The 18,094-nt window shown below is 43.6% G+C and overlaps 1 protein-coding gene across 34 annotated transcripts in view; it reads right to left on the bottom strand.

Moving 5' to 3' along the window:
• The window catches only part of LOC106828185 (protein FAM156A/FAM156B), an 85,853-nt gene that overhangs the window by 42,219 nt on the left and 25,540 nt on the right, over positions 1-18,094 (bottom strand). For 2 of the 34 annotated variants that reach the window (XR_011499581.1, XM_070501859.1), the window contains exon 2: positions 14,475-14,656. The exons of 30 other annotated variants lie outside the window; for them this stretch is intronic. The gene's annotated coding sequence lies outside the window, so the exon portion shown is untranslated. The remainder of the gene's footprint in view (positions 1-14,474; positions 14,657-18,094) is intronic. 2 more of the 34 variants (XM_070501858.1, XM_070501867.1) reach the window with 1 other exon arrangement.

Raw genomic sequence — 18,094 nt, 5'->3', positions numbered from 1 at the left:
GGTTTTCTCAGTATGGTGTGAAGTGTTATTCAGCTCTGAAGTCAATATAGTGGGATCCAATAAGCACTGTTAAAAAGGGAACAGACAGGGCCAGCCCTGAGGGCCTAGTGGTTAAAGTTCAGCGCAGTCTGATTCGGCAGCCCAGGTTCGTTTCCCGGACGTGGAACCACAGCTCTCATCTGTCAGTAGCCATGCTGTGGCGGCAGCTCACATAGAAGAACTCGAAGGACTTATAACTAGAATATACAACTATGTACTGGGGCTTTGGGGAGAAAAAAGAAAAAGAGAGGAAGACGGGCAACAGGTGTTAGCTCAGGGCGGCTCTTTCCCAACAACAACAACAACAACAACAAAGAATAAGCATCCACACACACACACAAAACTCAAAAAACGAAAAGAACAGAAAAGAAACCAGTCTCCAATTCTCTGCTCTACTTTCCTTCTGTCTTTGCGTTAAGAAAAAAAAAGAAAAAAAGGGAACGGATAGATCGACTACAAGACAGAATAGAAGCAGCCAGTGATTCCACTGACCTGGTAGCATCTTCAGCCTCTTTCGCTGGTGAGCGGGCTGAGGTTCCTGGGCAGGATTCCAAACCCTCTACTTCCACCATTCAAGCCGCACCCCTGCACCTTAAACTCCCTGAGTAGGACACTCCCTCTCTCAGCCAATGGGAGTTCTCTTCCCTGGAAGATCCTGAGTAGGCAGTCCCATCTAGACCCATCAGCTCTAGTGTCGTCCTTAATGTCTGCCCTGCTCACCCATCAGGGAACCATTCGCTTGCTCCACTGTGGTCTTCCTGGGCCTTACTTGATTTGAATCTGTAGAGCTGGTGGGCTGGGGCCAGAAATGGGATGATGGTGACCTCAGGAGAGGTGGAGGCCTCTCCCTCAGAGTGGACGTGTGGAGTCCCTGCATGGTGGTGAGCCCCCCTGCACCTTACACACAATGGGTGGTTTTGGAATACAAGACCCCCCTTTCCACTGGTAGCTCCCAGAGCAGACCGCTCCATCTGGGTCTCTCAGTGGTACCTTCCAGTAGAGGAAAGTAACACCCACCACTCATCATTCAACATCTCCCCCTTCCCCATCACCCACACTCTGGTAATTTGCCCAGAAAGGGTTGTTTCGTGCCTATTTCCAAGGGGTGATTCCAGCCCCAGCTTCCTGCCCCCCCCCACCCCCCCACCAAATACATCTACATGGGCAGTGGATTGCTCCATCTCAGTCTCATTTCCCCTGAAATCCCCACGTGGATCGTTCCAGTTGCAGACTCCAAGATCTTGTAGACAGCCTTGGGATAGAGTCCAGCCTCCTGCCTAAAGCCTCCACCCTATGAACGGTGCTGAGGATGCCGGCAAAGGGGCACTGGTTCCCTTGCCCCACTGAGGGAAGCGTCAATTGGTAAAACAACTTTGCAGGGCTCTGTGGCAGCATCTACCAAAATTCAAATTCTACCTCGTCCCCACCCAGCAGAATTTCAGCTTCACGAAAAGAGGGACGTGTGTCGATCTTATTCTACGATGTCCTGCCAGCATCTGGAACGGTACCAGGTACACAAGTAGGTACCCAAGAGACGTTTGTTTAGCCAAAGAATTCTTTGATCCAGCAACTCCACTGCTACGAATGTGTCTTAAAGAAACATTCACACACGCACAGAGCTGTGTGTACAATGATAATGGCAAATTTCTGGGGGAAAGAAACCTCTAAATGTCCATTAATAATCAATGACCATTGGAAGGGTAAACGAGAGATGAAGTATTCATATTATACCACGGAGCACCCGCTGGCCTTGAAACAGAATGAGGGGAGACAGTTTGTACTGGCCAGAGAGGTTTTCTTTCTTTTAATGACGAGTAACAAGTAAGAAATACTCACACTCACCCAGTGTCTGTGTGTGTGTGTGTGTGTGTGTGTGTGTGTGCACGTGACGTTTGTAAATGCAGAAAACGGGGACAAGAAGGGAACACCTAATCCGACTACAGTGGTCACCTCTGAGGATCAAACTGAGGGAGGCAAGATTCGGACAGCTTATTACGTCTTTTGGTGTAGCCTACTGTATCGCCAAAAATGTCCAAAAAATCTATCCAAAAGTGCACGCTTGCCTTTTTAAAAGTTTTTTTATTTTATTGAGCTGTAATTCATGTACTGTAAAATTCACTCTTTCAATGAAGTTGTATAATTCAGTGGTTTTTACTATATTCACAAGGTTGTGCAACCATCGCCAATATATAATTCCAGAATAAACCCTGTACCATTAGCCGTCCCTCCTCAGTCTCCCCTCCCAACAGCCCTTGACATTCACTAACTTGCTGTCTGTCTCTACGCATTTGTCCGTTATGGACATTTCATATAAATAGAATCCTACACCAGGTGGTCTTTTGTGTCTGGCTCCTTTCACTCAGCATAATGTTTTCAAGATTCATCCACGTTGTAGCATGTATCAATCAGTACTCTATTCTTTTTATAGCTGAACCACATTCCGTTATATGGGTACACCACCACATTTGATATTCTATTCATTAGTTGGTTGGCATTTGGGATGCCTGCACTCTTCGACTATTATGATTAATGCTGCTAGGGACACTGGTATACAAGTTTTTCTGTGAACTTATGTTTTCACTTGTCTTGGATATATACCTAGGAGTGGGAGAGCTGGGTCACACGGCAACCCTAGGTTTCACTTTGAGGAACTGCCAAACTGTTCTCCACAGCAGCTGTACTGTTTTCCATTCCCACCAGCAGTGTATGAGGATTTAAATTTTTCCACATCTTCCTCAACACTTGTTATTTTCATTTCTTAAGTTACATCCAGACTAGTGGGTATGAAGTGGTAATGCACTATGGTTTCAGTTTTTATTTCCCTAATGACTAATTTTATTTTTTTTTTTTTTTGCCGAGGAAGATTAGCCCTGAGCTAACTAACATCTGTTGCCAATCTTCCTCTTTTTCTTTTCTTTTTGGTGTTTTTTTTTTTTTTTTTTTTGCTTGAGGAAGATTAGCCCCGAGCTAACACCTGTGCCAATCTTCCTCCACTTTATATGTGGGTCGCTGCCACAGCATAGCTGACGAGTGGTGTAGGTCTGCGCCCAGCATCTGAACCCGCGAACCCGGGCTGCCGAAGTGGAGCGTGCCGAACTTCACCACCACACCACAGGGCCGGCCCCACCTAACAACTAATATTTTTGAGCATCTTTCCACGCGCTTCTCGGAGATTTGTATATCTTTTTAATAGAAAGGACTATTCGAATGCTTAGCACATCTTTTAATTGGGTTATTTGTCTTTTTATTGTTAGGTTGTAAGAGTTCTTTTTACACTCTTGATACTGGACCCTTATCAGATACATGATTTACAAATATTTTCTGCCATTCTTTGGTCTGTTCTTTTCAATTCCTTATGGTGTTCTTTAGAGCACGTTTTAAACATTTTTTATGAAGTCATTTTAATCTAATTTTTCATTTATTACCTGTGCTTTTGGCATGATATGTAGGAATCCACGGCCTAACCCAAAGTCACAAAGATTTACTCCTATGCTCTCTTACAGGAGTTTTATAGTTTTAGCTCATTTACATTTGGATTTTGATCCAGTTTTGACTTAATTTTCGTCTGTGGTATGAGGTCTGAATACAAATTCAATCTTTTGCATGTGGATATCCAGTTGTCCCAACACCATTTGCTAAAAAGACTGTTCTGTTCCCAACCAACTGTCTTGGCACTGGTGTCAAAAATTAATTCACCACAGACATACGGGGTTTATTTCTGGACTCTCAATTCTATTCCATTGATCTGTATGTCTATCCTTACATTTAGCACAACATTGTCTTGATGCGTGGAGCTTTGAAATAATGTTTGCAGTCGGACTGTGTGAGCCCTCCAACTTTGGTTGTCTTCTGCAAGACTGTTTAAGCTGGAACTTCCATATGCATTTTATGATCAGCCTCTCAACTTCTAAAAAACTGCAGGTAGGATACTGACAGGGATTGCACTGAATGTTTGGATCAATTGGGGGAAATTTGCCATCTTAACAATATTAAGTCTTCCAATCCATGAACACAGGATGTCCTTCCATTTATTTAAGTTTTCTTTAATTTCTTTCAACTGTGTTTTGTCATTTTCAGTGTACAACTCCTGCACCTCGTTGGTTAAATTAATTCCCAAGTACATTATTCTTTTGATTCTATAGTACTGGAATTATTTTCTTCATTACTTATTAGGATTTCTCACTAGTAGTGTACAGAAATACAACTGATTTTTGTATAATGATTTTATAACTTGCAACCCGAATCTGAAGTCTATGTTGTACTGAAAATAATTACAGCAACCACACAACGGAAGCGCAGCTCAGCTACTGAAAAGACTGTAGACGACTTGAGCAACACTACCAAAAAACTTGACCTCGTTGATATTTACAGAACAAGGATAGCAGAATACACATTCTTCCAAAGTGCACGTGTAAGTGAGCACGAGTGACGCCATCTTGGTACACTAAATGGCCCCAGCCCCTCCTCCGTGTGATTACTCGCTGCTCTGGACGTACTCTAAAAAGTTCACATGCTCTCCTGACTTATGGCCTCTGCTTACGTATGTACTCCCTGATACCTTGATAAATTAAAACTCTGTTCTATGAGTTTCTCTCCAGGAACAGGCTGACCACAGGCAGGAAACACACCTACAAGGTATCCATCACAGCTGACAGAAGAATGGAACAAGGTGATGCCTGGAGCCCGTCATGCCTGGAGACCAACATCCCTGGACCCCCTCCTCACTGCCCATTTTCCCTATATAACTGCCTCAAAATTCTGTAATCCCTGGAGATGGGATTTTGAGACACTAGTCACCCGTGATCTGCCGGCTAATCTAATCTAAATAAACTTCCTTTCCCATCTCTAACCTGTTGTGATTAATTGGCTCAGATGTGGCTGGCGAGCAGAGTGAGCCCATTGCTCAGTATCATACATACGACGTTCACCAAGATAGACCATATGCTGCACCATATGGTAAATCTCAACAGCTTCTAAAGGACTGAAATCATACAAACCAGGTTCTCTGACCACAAGGAATTAAAACTGAAATCAGTTGGAACAAAATATCTGGAAAAATCACAAAGTATTTTGAAATTAAATGACATTTCTAAATAATGCAGGGATCAAAGAAGAAATTGCAAGGAGAATTAGAAAATGAAAACACAGCATATAAAAATGTGTGAGGTGAAGCTAAAGCAGTGCATAGATGGATATTTGTATCAGGAAACGCTTATGTTAGAAAAGAAGAATGGTCTCAAATCAATGATCCAAGCTCCCACCTTAAGAAACCAGAAAAACAAAATCAGCTTGAACCCAGGGGACGCAGAAGGAAAAGAAAAAACAACAATGATGATCTGAACAGCAATCTATTCAATAGAAATCAAAAAACTTGATAGAAAGAAATCAATGAAACTAAGAGCTGGTTCCCTGACAAGATCAGTAAATTTATCAGATTTAGCCAGACTGATAAAAATGAATGAGGTGGGTGTGACACAGATTACCAATATCAGTAACGAGCTGGAGGGGACATCAATACAGATGCTTCAGACACCAACTGGATGATAAGAGAACACTGTTAAATACATCAGCCAAATAAATTTGAGACTTAGATGAAATGGGAATACTCCTTGAAAGACACTACCTAGCAAACCTCAGTCAAGAAGAGATAACATGAATAGCTCTGTGTCTATCAAAGAGAGTGAACTCAACAAAAACAAACAAATAAACAGACAAAACAAAACAAAAACCCTTCCCTCCAACAAAACTCAAGGCTCAAGCAGCTTCACTGGTAAGTTCGGTCAAACACGTACGGAAGAAATAATGCCGGTGCTACAAACTCTTCCAGGTAATTGGAGAAGAAGTCATACTTCCTGAAACGTCTTACAGAGCTAGCAACACGCTGATATCAAAACTAGACAAAAACATTTTAAGGAAATAAAATGACAGACCAATATCACTCATGAACATAGACACAATAATCCAAAATAAAATATTAGCTGTTTGAAACTAGGAATATATAAAAAAGATAAAACATAATCCATAGCCAAATGGGGTTTACTCCATGGCTTCAAGACTGGTTGAACATTTGAAAATCAGTCACTGCGACTCACCATAATAACAGACTAAAAGACTAAAGGAAATATGAGCGTCTCAACAGATGTATATAAAGCATTTGATAAAATTCAACATGGTAAAACCTCTCAGCCAAGCAGAAATAGAGAGGGATTTCTGTCTTAGTCCTTTTGGGCCGATGTAACAGAAATACCATGAACTGGGTGGACTGTAAGACAAGACAAACTTATTTCTCACACTTCTGGAGTTCTCACACTTCTGGAGGCCGGGAAGCCGAAGATCAAGGTGCCGGCAGATTTGGTGTCTAGCGAGACCCCACTTCCTGCTTCATAGACTGTCGACCTCTGTGTCCTCAGGGGGCCGGAGGGGCAAGGGAGCTCTCTGGAGTGTCTCTCTCTCTTTTTTTTTTCTTTTATTTTTTAAACATCTCCTCTTTTGACGTTTATTTATTGCCTGATTTTTTTTTAAATTAAGGTTATGAAAGTTAACATCCTTGTGAAATTACAGTTGTACATCATTATTAGTCATGTTGTAGGTACACCACTTCACCCCTAGTGCCCTCCCCCCACCCCCCTTTCCCCTGGCAACTACCGATCAGTTCTCTCTGTCCATATGTTAACTACCACCAATGAGTGGAGTCATACAGAGTTCGTCTTTCTCTGTCTGGCTTATTTCACTCAACATAATACCCTCAAGGTCTATCCATGTTGTTGTGAATGGGACGACTTTGTCCCTTTTTATGGCTGAGGGGGATTCCATTGTATATATATATACCACATCTTCTTTATCTAATCATCAGTTGCTGGGCACTTAGGTTGGTTCCATGACTTGGCTATTGTGAATAATGCTGCGATGAACATAGGGGTGCATGGAACGTTTGGAATTGCTGATTTCAGGTTCTCAGGATAGATGCCCAGTAGTGGGATGGCTGGGTCATAAGGTATTTCTATTCTTAACTTTTTGAGGAATCTCCATACTGTTTTCCATAGTGGCTGCACCAGTTTGCATTCCCACCAACAGTGTATGAGGGTTCCCTTTTCTCCACAGCCTCTCCAACATTTGTCACTCTTGGTTTTGGATATTTTTGCCATTCTAACAGGTGTAAGGTGATATCTTAGTGTAGTGTTGATTTGCATTTCCCTGATGATTAGTGATGATGAGCATCTTTTCATGTGTCTATTGGCCATCCGTATATCTTCTTTGGAGAAATGTCTGTTCACGTCCCCTGCCCATTTTGTGATTGGGTTGTTTGATTTTTTTTTATTGTTGAGTTGTGTGAGTTCTTCGTATAGTATGGAGATTAACCCTTTGTTGGATAAATAACTTGTGAATATTTTTTCTCAATTAGTGGGCTGTTTTTTTTGTTTCAATCCTGTTTTCCCTTGCCTTGAAGAAGCTCTTTAGCCTGATGAAGTCCCATTTGTTTATTCTTTCTATTGTTTCCCTCATGTGAGGGGTTATGGTGTCCGAAAAGATTCTTTTGAAGCTGATGTCAAAGAGTGTACTGCCGATATTCTCTTCTAGGAGACTTATTGTTTCAGGCCTAATCTTTAGGTCTTTGATCCAAACTTTTGAGTTTATTTTAGTGAATGCTGAAAAAGAATGGTTGATTTTCATTCTTTTACATGTGGCTGTCCAGTTTTCCCAGCACCATTTGTTGAAGAGACTTTCTTTCCTCCATTGTAGGCCCTCAGCTCCTTTGTCAAAGATTAGCTGTCCATAGATGTGTGGTTTTATTTCTGGGCTTTCAATTCTGTTCCACTGATCTGTGCATCTGCTTTTGTACCAGTACCATGCTGTTTTGATTACTGCGGCTTTGTAGTATGTTTTGAAGTCAGGGATTGTGATGCCTCCAGCTTTGTTCTTCTTTCTCAGGATTGCTTTAGCAATTCGGGGTCTTTTGTTGCCCCATATGAATTTTAGGATTCTTTGTTCAATTTCTGTAAAGAATGTCATTGGGATTCTGATTGGGATAGCGTTGAATCTGTAGATTGCTTTAGGTAGTATGGACATTTTAACTATGTTTATTCTTCCAATCGACGTACATGGAATGTCTTTCCATCTCTTTATGTCGTCGTCGATTTCTTTCAAGAAGGTCTTGTAGTTTTCGTTGTATAGATCTTTCACTTCCTTGGTTAAATTTATCCCAAGGTATTTTATTCTTTTTGTTGCGATCGTGAATGGGATTGAGTTCTTGAGATCTTTTTCTGTTAGTTCATTGTTAGCATATAGAAATGCTGATTTCTGTATGTTGATTTTATACCCTGCAACTTTGCTGTAGCTGTTGATTGTTTCTAACAGTTTTTCTATGGATTCTTTGGGGTTTTCTATATACAAGATCATGTCGTCTGCAAACAGCGAGAGTTTTACTTCTTCGTTGCCTGTTTGGATTCCTTTTATTTCTTTCTCATGCCGAATTGCTCTGGCCAGAACCTCCAGTACTATGTTGAATAAGAGTGGTGAAAGTGGGCACTCTTGTCTTGTTCCTGTTCTGAGAGGGCTGGGTTTCCGTTTTTGTCCGTTGAGTATGATGTTGGCTGTGGGTCTGTCATATATGGCCTTTATTATGTTGAGGTACTTTCTTTCTACACCTATTTTATTGAGGGTTTTTATCATAAATGGATGTTGGATCTTGTCGAATGCTTTCTCTGCATCTATTGAGATGATCATGTGGTTTTTGTTTTTCATTTTCTTAATGTAGTGAATCACGTTGATTCACTTGCAGATGCTGAACCATCCCTGTGTCCCTGATATAAATCCCACTTGATCATGGTGTATAATCTTTTTGATATTTTGCTGTATTCAGTTTGCCAAAATTTTGTTGAGGACTTTTGCATCTATGTTCATCAGTGATATTGGCCTGTAGTTTTCCTTCTTTGTGTTGTCCTTGTCAGGTTTGAGGATCAGGGTGGTCTCGGCTTCATAGAAAGTATTAGGGAGTGCTCCATCTTCCTCTATTTTCTGGAATAGTTTGAGAAGGATAGGTATTAAATCTTCTTTGAATGTTTGGTAGAATTCTCCAGAGAAGCCGTCTGGTCCTGGACTCTTATTTGGGGGGAGGTTTTTGATTACTGTTTCTATTTCTTTACCTCTGATTGGTCTATTCAGGTTCTCTATTTCTTCCTGATTCAGTTTGGGTAGGTTGTATGAGTCTAGGAATTTATCCATTTCTTCTAGGTTGTTCAATTTGTTGGCATACAGTTTTTCATAGTATTCTCTTATGATCCTTTGTATTTCTTTGGTATCTGTTGTGATTTCTCCTCTCTCGTTTCTAATTTTATTTATTTGAGACTTCTCTCTTTTTTTTTTAGTGAGTCTGGCTAAGGGTTTGTCGATTTTGTTAATTTTTTCGAAGAACCAACTCTTTGTTTCATTGATCCTTTCTATTGTCTTTTTTCATTTCAATATCATTTATTTCTGCTCTAATTTTTATTATTTCCCTCCTTCTACTGACTTTGGGCTTTGTTTGTTCTTCTTTTTCTAATTCCATTAGGTGTTGTTTGAGGTTGTTTATGTAAGATTTTTCTTGCTTATTGAGGTGAGCCTGTATTGCAATGAATTTCCCTCTTAGGACTGCCTTTGCTGCATCCCAAATCATTTGGTACGGTGTGTTTTCATTTTCATTTGTGTCCAGATAATATTTGATTTCTTCTTTAATTTCTTCAATAATCCACTGTTTGTTCAGTAGCATGTTGTTTAGTCTCCACATTTTTGGCCCTTTCCCCGCTTTATTCTTGTAGTTGATTTCTAGTTTCATAGCATTATGTTCAGAAAAAATGCTTGATATTATTTCAACCCTCTTGAACTTACTGATGCTTGCTCTGTTTCCCAAGATATGGTCTATCCTCGAGAATGTTCTATGCGCGCTTGAGAAGAACGTGTAACCTGCTGTTTTTGGAGGAAGTGTCCTATATATATATATCTACTAGGTCCATCTGATCTAATTTTTCATTTAATTCTATAATTTCCTTGTTGATTTTCTGTCTGGATGATCTGTCCATTGGTGTTAATGGGGTGTTGAGGTCCCCTACTATTATTGTATTGCTGTTGATGTCTCCTTTTAGTTTTGTTAATAGTTTCTTTACGAATTTTGGTGCTCCTGTGTTAGGTGCGTATATATTTATAAGTGTTATGTCATCTTGGTGGAGTGTCCCTTTTATCATTATATACTGCCCCTCTTTGTCTTTCTTTATCTGTTTCGCTTTGAAGTCTACTTTGTCGGATATAAGTATGGCAACACCTGCTTTCTTTTGTTCATTATTAGCTTGGAGTATTGTCTTCCATCCCTTCACTCTGAGTCTGTGTTTGTCTTTGGGGCTGAGGTGTGTTTCCTGGAGGCAGCATATTGTTGGATCTTGTTCTTTGATCCATCCTGCCACTCTGTGCCTTTTGATTAGAGAGTTCAATCCATTCACGTTTAGAGTGATTATTGAAACGTGGGGGCCTACTCTTGCCATTTTATCACTTGTTTTCCGGTTCTTTTGCATTTTGTCCTGATGGAGAGCTGTTACTTTGTGTTATGGTCCTTCTGCTTATCTCCTTTGTTTGTTCTGGATTTTGTAACCCCTTTCCTTTTTTTGATTTTTCAGGAATGAGGTTCTTCCTGAGCATTTCTTCAAGAGGAGGTTTTGGGGCGATGAACTCCCTTAACTTTTGTTTATCTGGGAAAGCTTTTATTTCTCCATTGTATTTGAAGGATATTTTCGATGGGTAGAGTACTCTTGGCTGCACGTTTTTGTCCTTCAGAGTTTTGAATATTTCATTCCAATCTCTTCTAGCCTGTAAGGTCTCTCCTGAGAAATCTGCTGATAGCCTTATGGGGTTTCCTTTGTAAGTTATTTTCTTCTGCCTGGCTGCCCTTAGTATTTTCTCTTTGTCGTTCACTTTTGCTGGTTTCACTACTATATGCCTTGGGGTTGGTCTTCTTGCATTAATAAAGTTTGGAGATCTGTTGGCTTCTGTCACATGAAGTTCCATCTCTCTTCCCAAGTTTGGAAAGTTCTCAGCTATTATTTCTTTGAACAGGCCTTCTGCCCCCTTCTCCTTCTCTTCTCCCTCTGGGATACCTATAATCCTTATGTTGCATCTCCTAATTGAGTCGGATAATTCTCGGAGAGTTTCTTCATTTCTTTTTAGTCTTAGTTCTCTCTCCTCCTCTGTCTGCAGCATTTCTATATTCCTATCCTCCAAATTGCTAATTCTGTCCTCCATATTATCGACCCTACTGTTCAGAGAGTCCAGATTTTTCTTAATCTCCTCCATTGTGTTCTTCATCTCCAGTATTTCTAATTGGTTCTTCTTTAGAGTGTCAAGCTCTTTTGTGACATAGCTCCTGAACTCATTGAGTTGTCTATCTGAATTCTCTTTTAGCTCGTTGAGTCTTTTCATAATGGCAGTTTTGAAATCATCGTCATTTAGGTTATAGATTTCATTGTCTTTGGGATTGTTTTCTGGGTGCTTATCATTTTCCTTCTGTTCTGGAGATTTAATATATTTTTTCATGCTGCTTGATGGTGTGGATTTGTGCCTCCGCAGAGAGATAGAGTTTAGCCGCTGCTTCCACTTGTTGCGACTGGTGTGGTGGGGGGGGGGGGCAGCTGTTTAGACTGCACCAACCAGGAGCCCTGTCAGCTGTTACTGACTGGACCTGGACCCCTCCTCGTAGTCACAGTGGTCCTGTGGGGTCCCTCGTTGGTTGTGGGGGCAATCTGGGGCCTACTGTTGCAGCCCACTTAGACACGCTCCCTCCTTGTGGTCTGCAGCGGTGTTGTGGGCTTTCCCAGCAGCCAGGAGCAGGATCACCTATAATCGCCGCTTTGTCCCTAACAGAGCCCACAAGATCACACTTGTCCACTATAGGTCCCAGCAGAGCTATGGGTATCTTCTGCAGTCTGTCGTTAGCTCACCTAGCTGTGCTACTTTTGCCCCAGGGCCTCCCCACCTTGCGGTTGCCAGTCGGGACCTCTCCACTAGTGCTGTGCAGAGGCTTTTGCTGAGGCCGCTACATGTAGGAACCTGGAGTTCCCCCCGGGCTACGTAGCCGTTTCACCGGAGCTTCACTGTGCCCCACTCCACTCTCACGGGATCTCTGGGAGCCCCTTGCCTCGTCTGGGACACGGCTAGAGTCCGTGGGCCTGGCGGTGGCTTGTAAGCTGCTGCCTTGTGGGGAATTCTGCTCTAGGGAGCTTCCTGGTGTTCCGAATGCTGGGCAGGACCTCCCTGCCAATGGCGAGTAGAGGCTCTCCCTGCTGGGGGGGGGGGGTGCAGGACCCTGGATTGTCGCCCCAGGCCGCAGAGCCGGGTGTTGGAGCTCCACCCAGTCCCCAAGCACGTCCATGGGAAGTCCGGGCACCCCTTGCACCGGAGACCGTGGGCCCAGCAGCAGTTGGCGGTCTGGTGCAGTGCCAGAGAATCCGCCCGCCGGGAGCTTCACTTTGTTCTGGATTATGGGCAGAGCCTCCCAGCTAATGGCGAGCAGAGGCTTTCCCTGCTGGGGGGGTGCGGGACCCCGGAGCCTCCCCCCGAGCCACAGAGCCGGGCGCTGGAGCTCCAACCCTGTCCCCAAGCACGTCTATGGGAAGTCTGGGTGCCCCCTGCACCAACCCGTGCGCCGGAGACCGTGGGCCCAGCAGCAGCTTGCGGTCTGGTGCCGTGCCCGGGGAATCCGCCCACCGGGAGCTTCCCTTTGTCCTGGATTCTGGGCGTGGCCTCCCTGCTCATGGTGAGCAGAGGCTTGCCCTGCCAGGGAGGTCCGGCACCCCGGCGCCTCCCCCTGGGCTGCAGAGCCGGGCGCTGGAGCTCCAACCATGCCCCCAAGCACGTCTATGGGAAGTCTGGGCGCCCCCTGCACCGACCCGTGCGCCGGAGACCGTGGGCCCGGCAGCAGCTTGTGGTCTGGTGCTGTGCCGGGGAATCCGCCCGCCGGGAGCTTCCCTTTGTTCTGGATTCTGGGCGGGGCCTCCCTGCTCATGGCGAGCAGAGGCCTTCCCTGCCGGTGGGTGCGGGACCCTGGGGATTCCCCCTGGGCTTAGGTGTAATCGCGGGGGGCTTGAGTAGGGCTGTTGTCACCTGTTTCCACCGTCGCTCCACTGGTGAGTGCACACTCCCGCCCTTGGTGTGCGGCCATGCTATGGGGGAGTCCACTGGAAGAGAGCCTCCTGCAGGAACTAGGCTGTCCGGGGCCGGGGGTCGGTGGTCGGAGAGTTTTCACCTATTCCACCTCCTCCCGGGGGGAAGTCCATCCGCCTTCCGATGTATAGTAGCACAAGACTCTTAGGCGTCTTGAGATGCTATCTGGATATCCTTTGTTAATCAGTGAATGTCCAATTAGTTGTAGATTTGACGGGGGAGAGACAAAGAAGACCACTCACTCCGCCATCTTGGTCCCGCCTATTAGCACACTCTTATTGCAACTGTCCTCTTAATTGGGTTGGTACCCAGTGTAGCTGGTTGCTAGGCTCAGGGGCGTACAGTTGTGATAGGCCTGAGGCCAACAAGGCGCATGTCAGTTCTCTTAGGAGTGCAGCTGAGTGGGGCTGGCCCTTGGCATGGATGCACTCAGTTGTTTCAGGCTTTGGAAGGTGGGGCTGATCCTTTTTATGGCTACTTGTGAAACACAAGTCTTCTGCCGCTGATAAGCCTCACCCCCCACAGGACCACATACACTGTCAACACAGTCCTGGTCCATGCACACTTCTCAACCCCCTGGAGCGTACCCCAATGCCACACTGCAGAGGCCCCCACCTCTGCCCCAACGCCCCCCACAGTTCACCTGGTCCTCACACAAGCCCTGCCCCACAGAGGCAGACACCTTTGCCTGCCTGTAGAGGATCAAGGCACTCAGTCAATGCAGGCTGAAAAGTAGCCTGAGGGCTTACTGCTAGGGGGGCCAGTCCCTAGGGCGGGTTGCCTGCCCTGGCTGAACTGGATTAAATCTGTGCTCTAGTGGGTGTGGCAGACACCTGGGCTAACAGCCCAAGGGATGCACCTCAATGGCCCCCACCTGTGTCTGTATCAGCACGCCTGGACCAGCTCAGAACAACCGCCCCCACCAATGCCTCAGTCTCAGGAGAGCATCCTCCTCTCACCAAGATGCCCCCAGAGCCCACCAGGTGAATCTCGTTTCACCAAAGGACAGTCAGCCTTCTCTCTGGTGATTTTAGGTTGCTGCAATGAGTGAGTTTGTGCGTGGGCCCTTTAAGACCTGGATCTTTTCGGCTTTCGGGCGGATAGCTTTTCTGGGCGTGTCCTCGCTGCAGTTAATAGCCAGCAAAGCCAGACAGTAAGACCCTCCCCCCCCCTCAGTTGGGCTGAGTCCAAAGGATGGTTATAGCAGTATCGCCCCCGCTCTGGACCTCACTCCTCCAGGGAGGGCTGCGTACCTTAGGTTGGCTCCCGCCTGGCCAGCTGAGAAGCTCCACTGCTCCCAAAGGTGGCTTTTTTCCTCTCTGGCCGGAGTTACTGACTCTTCTGCTTTCGTCAGGACTGTCCCTTGTTGTGGGGGTTCTCTTTATCCAGTTTTCAGTTTTCAATCCAGGGTGATTCTTCCTAAAATTGTTGTAACCTGGTTGTGTTTGTGGGAGGAGGCGAGTTCAACGTCTGCTCACAGCGCCATCTTGACGAGAACTCTGGAGTCTCTTTTATAAGGGCACTAATCCCGTTCATGAGGCCCCCACCATCATGACCTAATCACATCCCAAAGGCCTCACCTCTAAATACCATCACACTGCAGAAAGATTTCAACATGAATGTTGGGGAGACGGCAATATTCAGCCTACGGCAACAGCCTTAAAGTGATAATTGGCATCTACAAAGGTACCTAAAACTAACATCATCCTTATTTGCGAAGGCCTGAATGCTTTCCCTCTAAGATAGGGAACAAGGCAAGGGCGCATACTTTTGCCACTTCTGTTCAATATTTTACTGGCTATTCAAGCAACAAGAAAGGCAAGAAGAAAGAAAGAAGTAAAACAGTCATTAACCGCAGATAACACATGAATCTATAAAAAGAATCCACAAAAAAGCTACTTGAACTGAGAAGTGAGTTCAGCAGAGTAACGTGATACAAAATCAGTATGCAAAAGCCAATTCTGTTTCTATATACCAGCCACAAACCATTAAAAATTGAAATTCAAAAAGCAACATCACATAGTCTACTACCGGTAAACAGGAAAGAGAAGTGTGCCACCACTGTCCCCACTCCCCAACTACAGAGCTGTGGCTCGGTGATTTTGAAGCAGATAGCTCTGAACCTCTTCCCAGAGGAACTGACTTCACTTGCAATGGAGTGTTGAGAAGGTCCAGCCCAGGGGCACTTTCAAAATAGTGGAGGTTGTGGTCAAAGGCAGCTAGTAGAAGATCGGTGGAATCATTGCACTACACAGGCCAAACTGTAGGCTGGCCGGATTACCTGAGACAACCAGGGAGGGAGACAGCTGAAGGAGCCTGCTTGGGGTCAAAACAAATCTGAAACACTGACCTCAATGGCTATCTCTTCAAAGGAGAAAGAATTTCATTGGCTTAGATTATGGAGCAATTTTTGTCCCAGGGCATTGTTGAAAACAATAATCAGCCCACAATTAGCGGGGCTTAACAGCTCAGTGTGGTCAGGGGAAGAGAAAGTCAAAGGCAGCCCTGCCCAAACCAAACCACAGTCATCCCAGGGTGACTGTGGGTATACCCAAGTGGGCATACCCAGTGGGCTCTTCTGGAATAGTCAAATCCAAAGCTTAACACAGCAAAGGCAGTGGGTGGGAAGAGAATGGATTCCACTAAAATAAACCAGCCAGACACTAAGCAAATAAACAAGTAAATAACAATAACCAACGCAGGAGGGGTGGGGTGGATCAGTACCCGGAATAGCCACAACGTATTATCCGCTTTAGACAGCCCAGTTTCCTACAACAACAACGTTATGACACATGCACAGAAACAGGAAAATATGAAAAAGCAAGCAACAGAAACTACCTGAGATTACAAGCAGATGTCAGATTTGATAGACAAAGACTTCAAAGCAGCTACTATAAATACGTTCAAAGAACAAAAGGAAACCACAATCAAAGAAGTAAAGGAAGGTATGATGAAAATGTCACATCAAGTAGAGAGTAGCAATAAAGAAATAAGAAATTATAAAAAAGAATTATAAAATTATATATTAATGATAAAAAAGAACCGAATGGAAATTCTGGAGTTGAAAAGTACATTAGTTGAAGTGGAAAATTCACAAGAGGGGCTCAACAACAGTAGATTTGAACTACCAGAGAAAGATTTAGCAATCTTAAAGACAGATCAATAGAGATTATACAGTCTGATGAGAGAGAGGAAAACAAATGAGGAAAAATCAACTGAGCTTCAGAGAAATATGGGACACTCTTAAGCACGCCAACGTACACGTAATGAGAGTATCAGAAGGAGAGAGAGGAGCAGAAAAAAATAGTCAAAGAAATATTGCCTGAAGGAAGCTCAACAAACTCTGAGTAGGACGAACAAAAGGAGATCCACAGACACATGGTGAAAATGCTGAAAGCCAAAGATAAAGGAGAAAATCTTGAAAGCAACAAGAAAAAAATGACTCCTCACTTATGAGGGGAAACCCAATAAGATTAACAGCAGATTTCTCAGCACAAACAATGGAGGACAGAAAGCATCAGGACAATATATTCAAAGTGCTCAAAGGAAAATACTATAGGAAGTATACTACAGGAAGAATCATACATCCAGCAAACTATCTTTTAAAAATGAAAGCAACATTACTGAATTTGTTTCTTAGGTCTAACAGTTCTTTGGCGGCATCTTTAGGGTTTTCTATGTCTAAGGGCATGCCATCTGGACCCGGAGGACATTATGTAAGTGAAAAAAGCCAGACGCAGAAAGACAAATACTGCATGATTTCACTTATAGGTGGAATCTAAAATAGTCAAACTTATAGAAGCGGAGTACAGAATGGTGATTGCCAGGGAGTGGGGAGAGGAGAAAATGGGGAGGTGATGGTCAAAGGGTACAAAGTTATAGCTATGCAAATAAGTTTTGGAGATTGACTATACAGCATACTGCCTATAAGCTAACAATACTGTATCGTATACTTAAAATTTGTTAAGAAGGTAAATCATATGTTAAGCGTTCGTATTCACTAATAACAATAACAACAACAACAACAACAACAACAATAAAGGGGGTGGGAGGACACTTAGGGAGGTGATGGATACTTCCATGTCCTTGATGGCGGTGCTGGTTTTGCGGGTGTATACTTATTCCCAAACTTGTCAAGTTGTATACATTAAATATGTACAGCTTTTGACAGGTCAACCATACCTCAATAAAGTGTTTAAAAAAATAAAAGTGAAAGCAAAATAAAGGCATTCCTAGATGAACAAAAGCTGAGAGGATCTGTTGCTAGCAGAACTGGCTCAGAAGAAAAACTGAAGGAAGTTCAGGTTGCAAGAAGTGACCCCAGAGGGTAACTTGAATCCAGAGAAAAAACCAAGAGCGTGGGTAAAGGCAATTATGTAAATACAAAAGACTATATAAATATACATTCTTACTCTTTTCTTCTGGGAACTGATTTTAAAAGCAACTGTACAAAACGATATTATATAATTTATTGTTGGGCCAATAACATATATGATGTGACATGTTTGCCAATAACAGCACAAGGCAGGTGGCTGGGAGCAAAGCTGTATTGGGTAAGGGAACGAGTCTGGATGGTAACTCAAATCCACAAGAAGAAATACTAGGAATCAGAAATAGTGACAAAGAAGGTTAATAGAACAGAAGGTATAAATAACACACTTGATACCCTGTCTTATCTCAGCTTTTTTTTAAAAGGGATAAAATTATATACAACAAAGTAATGATAAGAGTGTATTAAGGGGATGTACCCTTTGTAGATGTAATATATATGTAACAATACCACCAAAAGAGGGAAATGGGAATAGAGCTACAACGTTTCTATATCTCACTGGAACTGGTGTGAATCTGAAGCCGGCTGTGATAAGTTAAGATG

This window comes from Equus asinus, chromosome X (assembly GCF_041296235.1).
Source record: "Equus asinus isolate D_3611 breed Donkey chromosome X, EquAss-T2T_v2, whole genome shotgun sequence".
Classification (NCBI taxonomy): Eukaryota; Metazoa; Chordata; class Mammalia; order Perissodactyla; family Equidae; genus Equus; species Equus asinus.
This window is presented reverse-complemented; position numbering and strand designations above follow the sequence as displayed.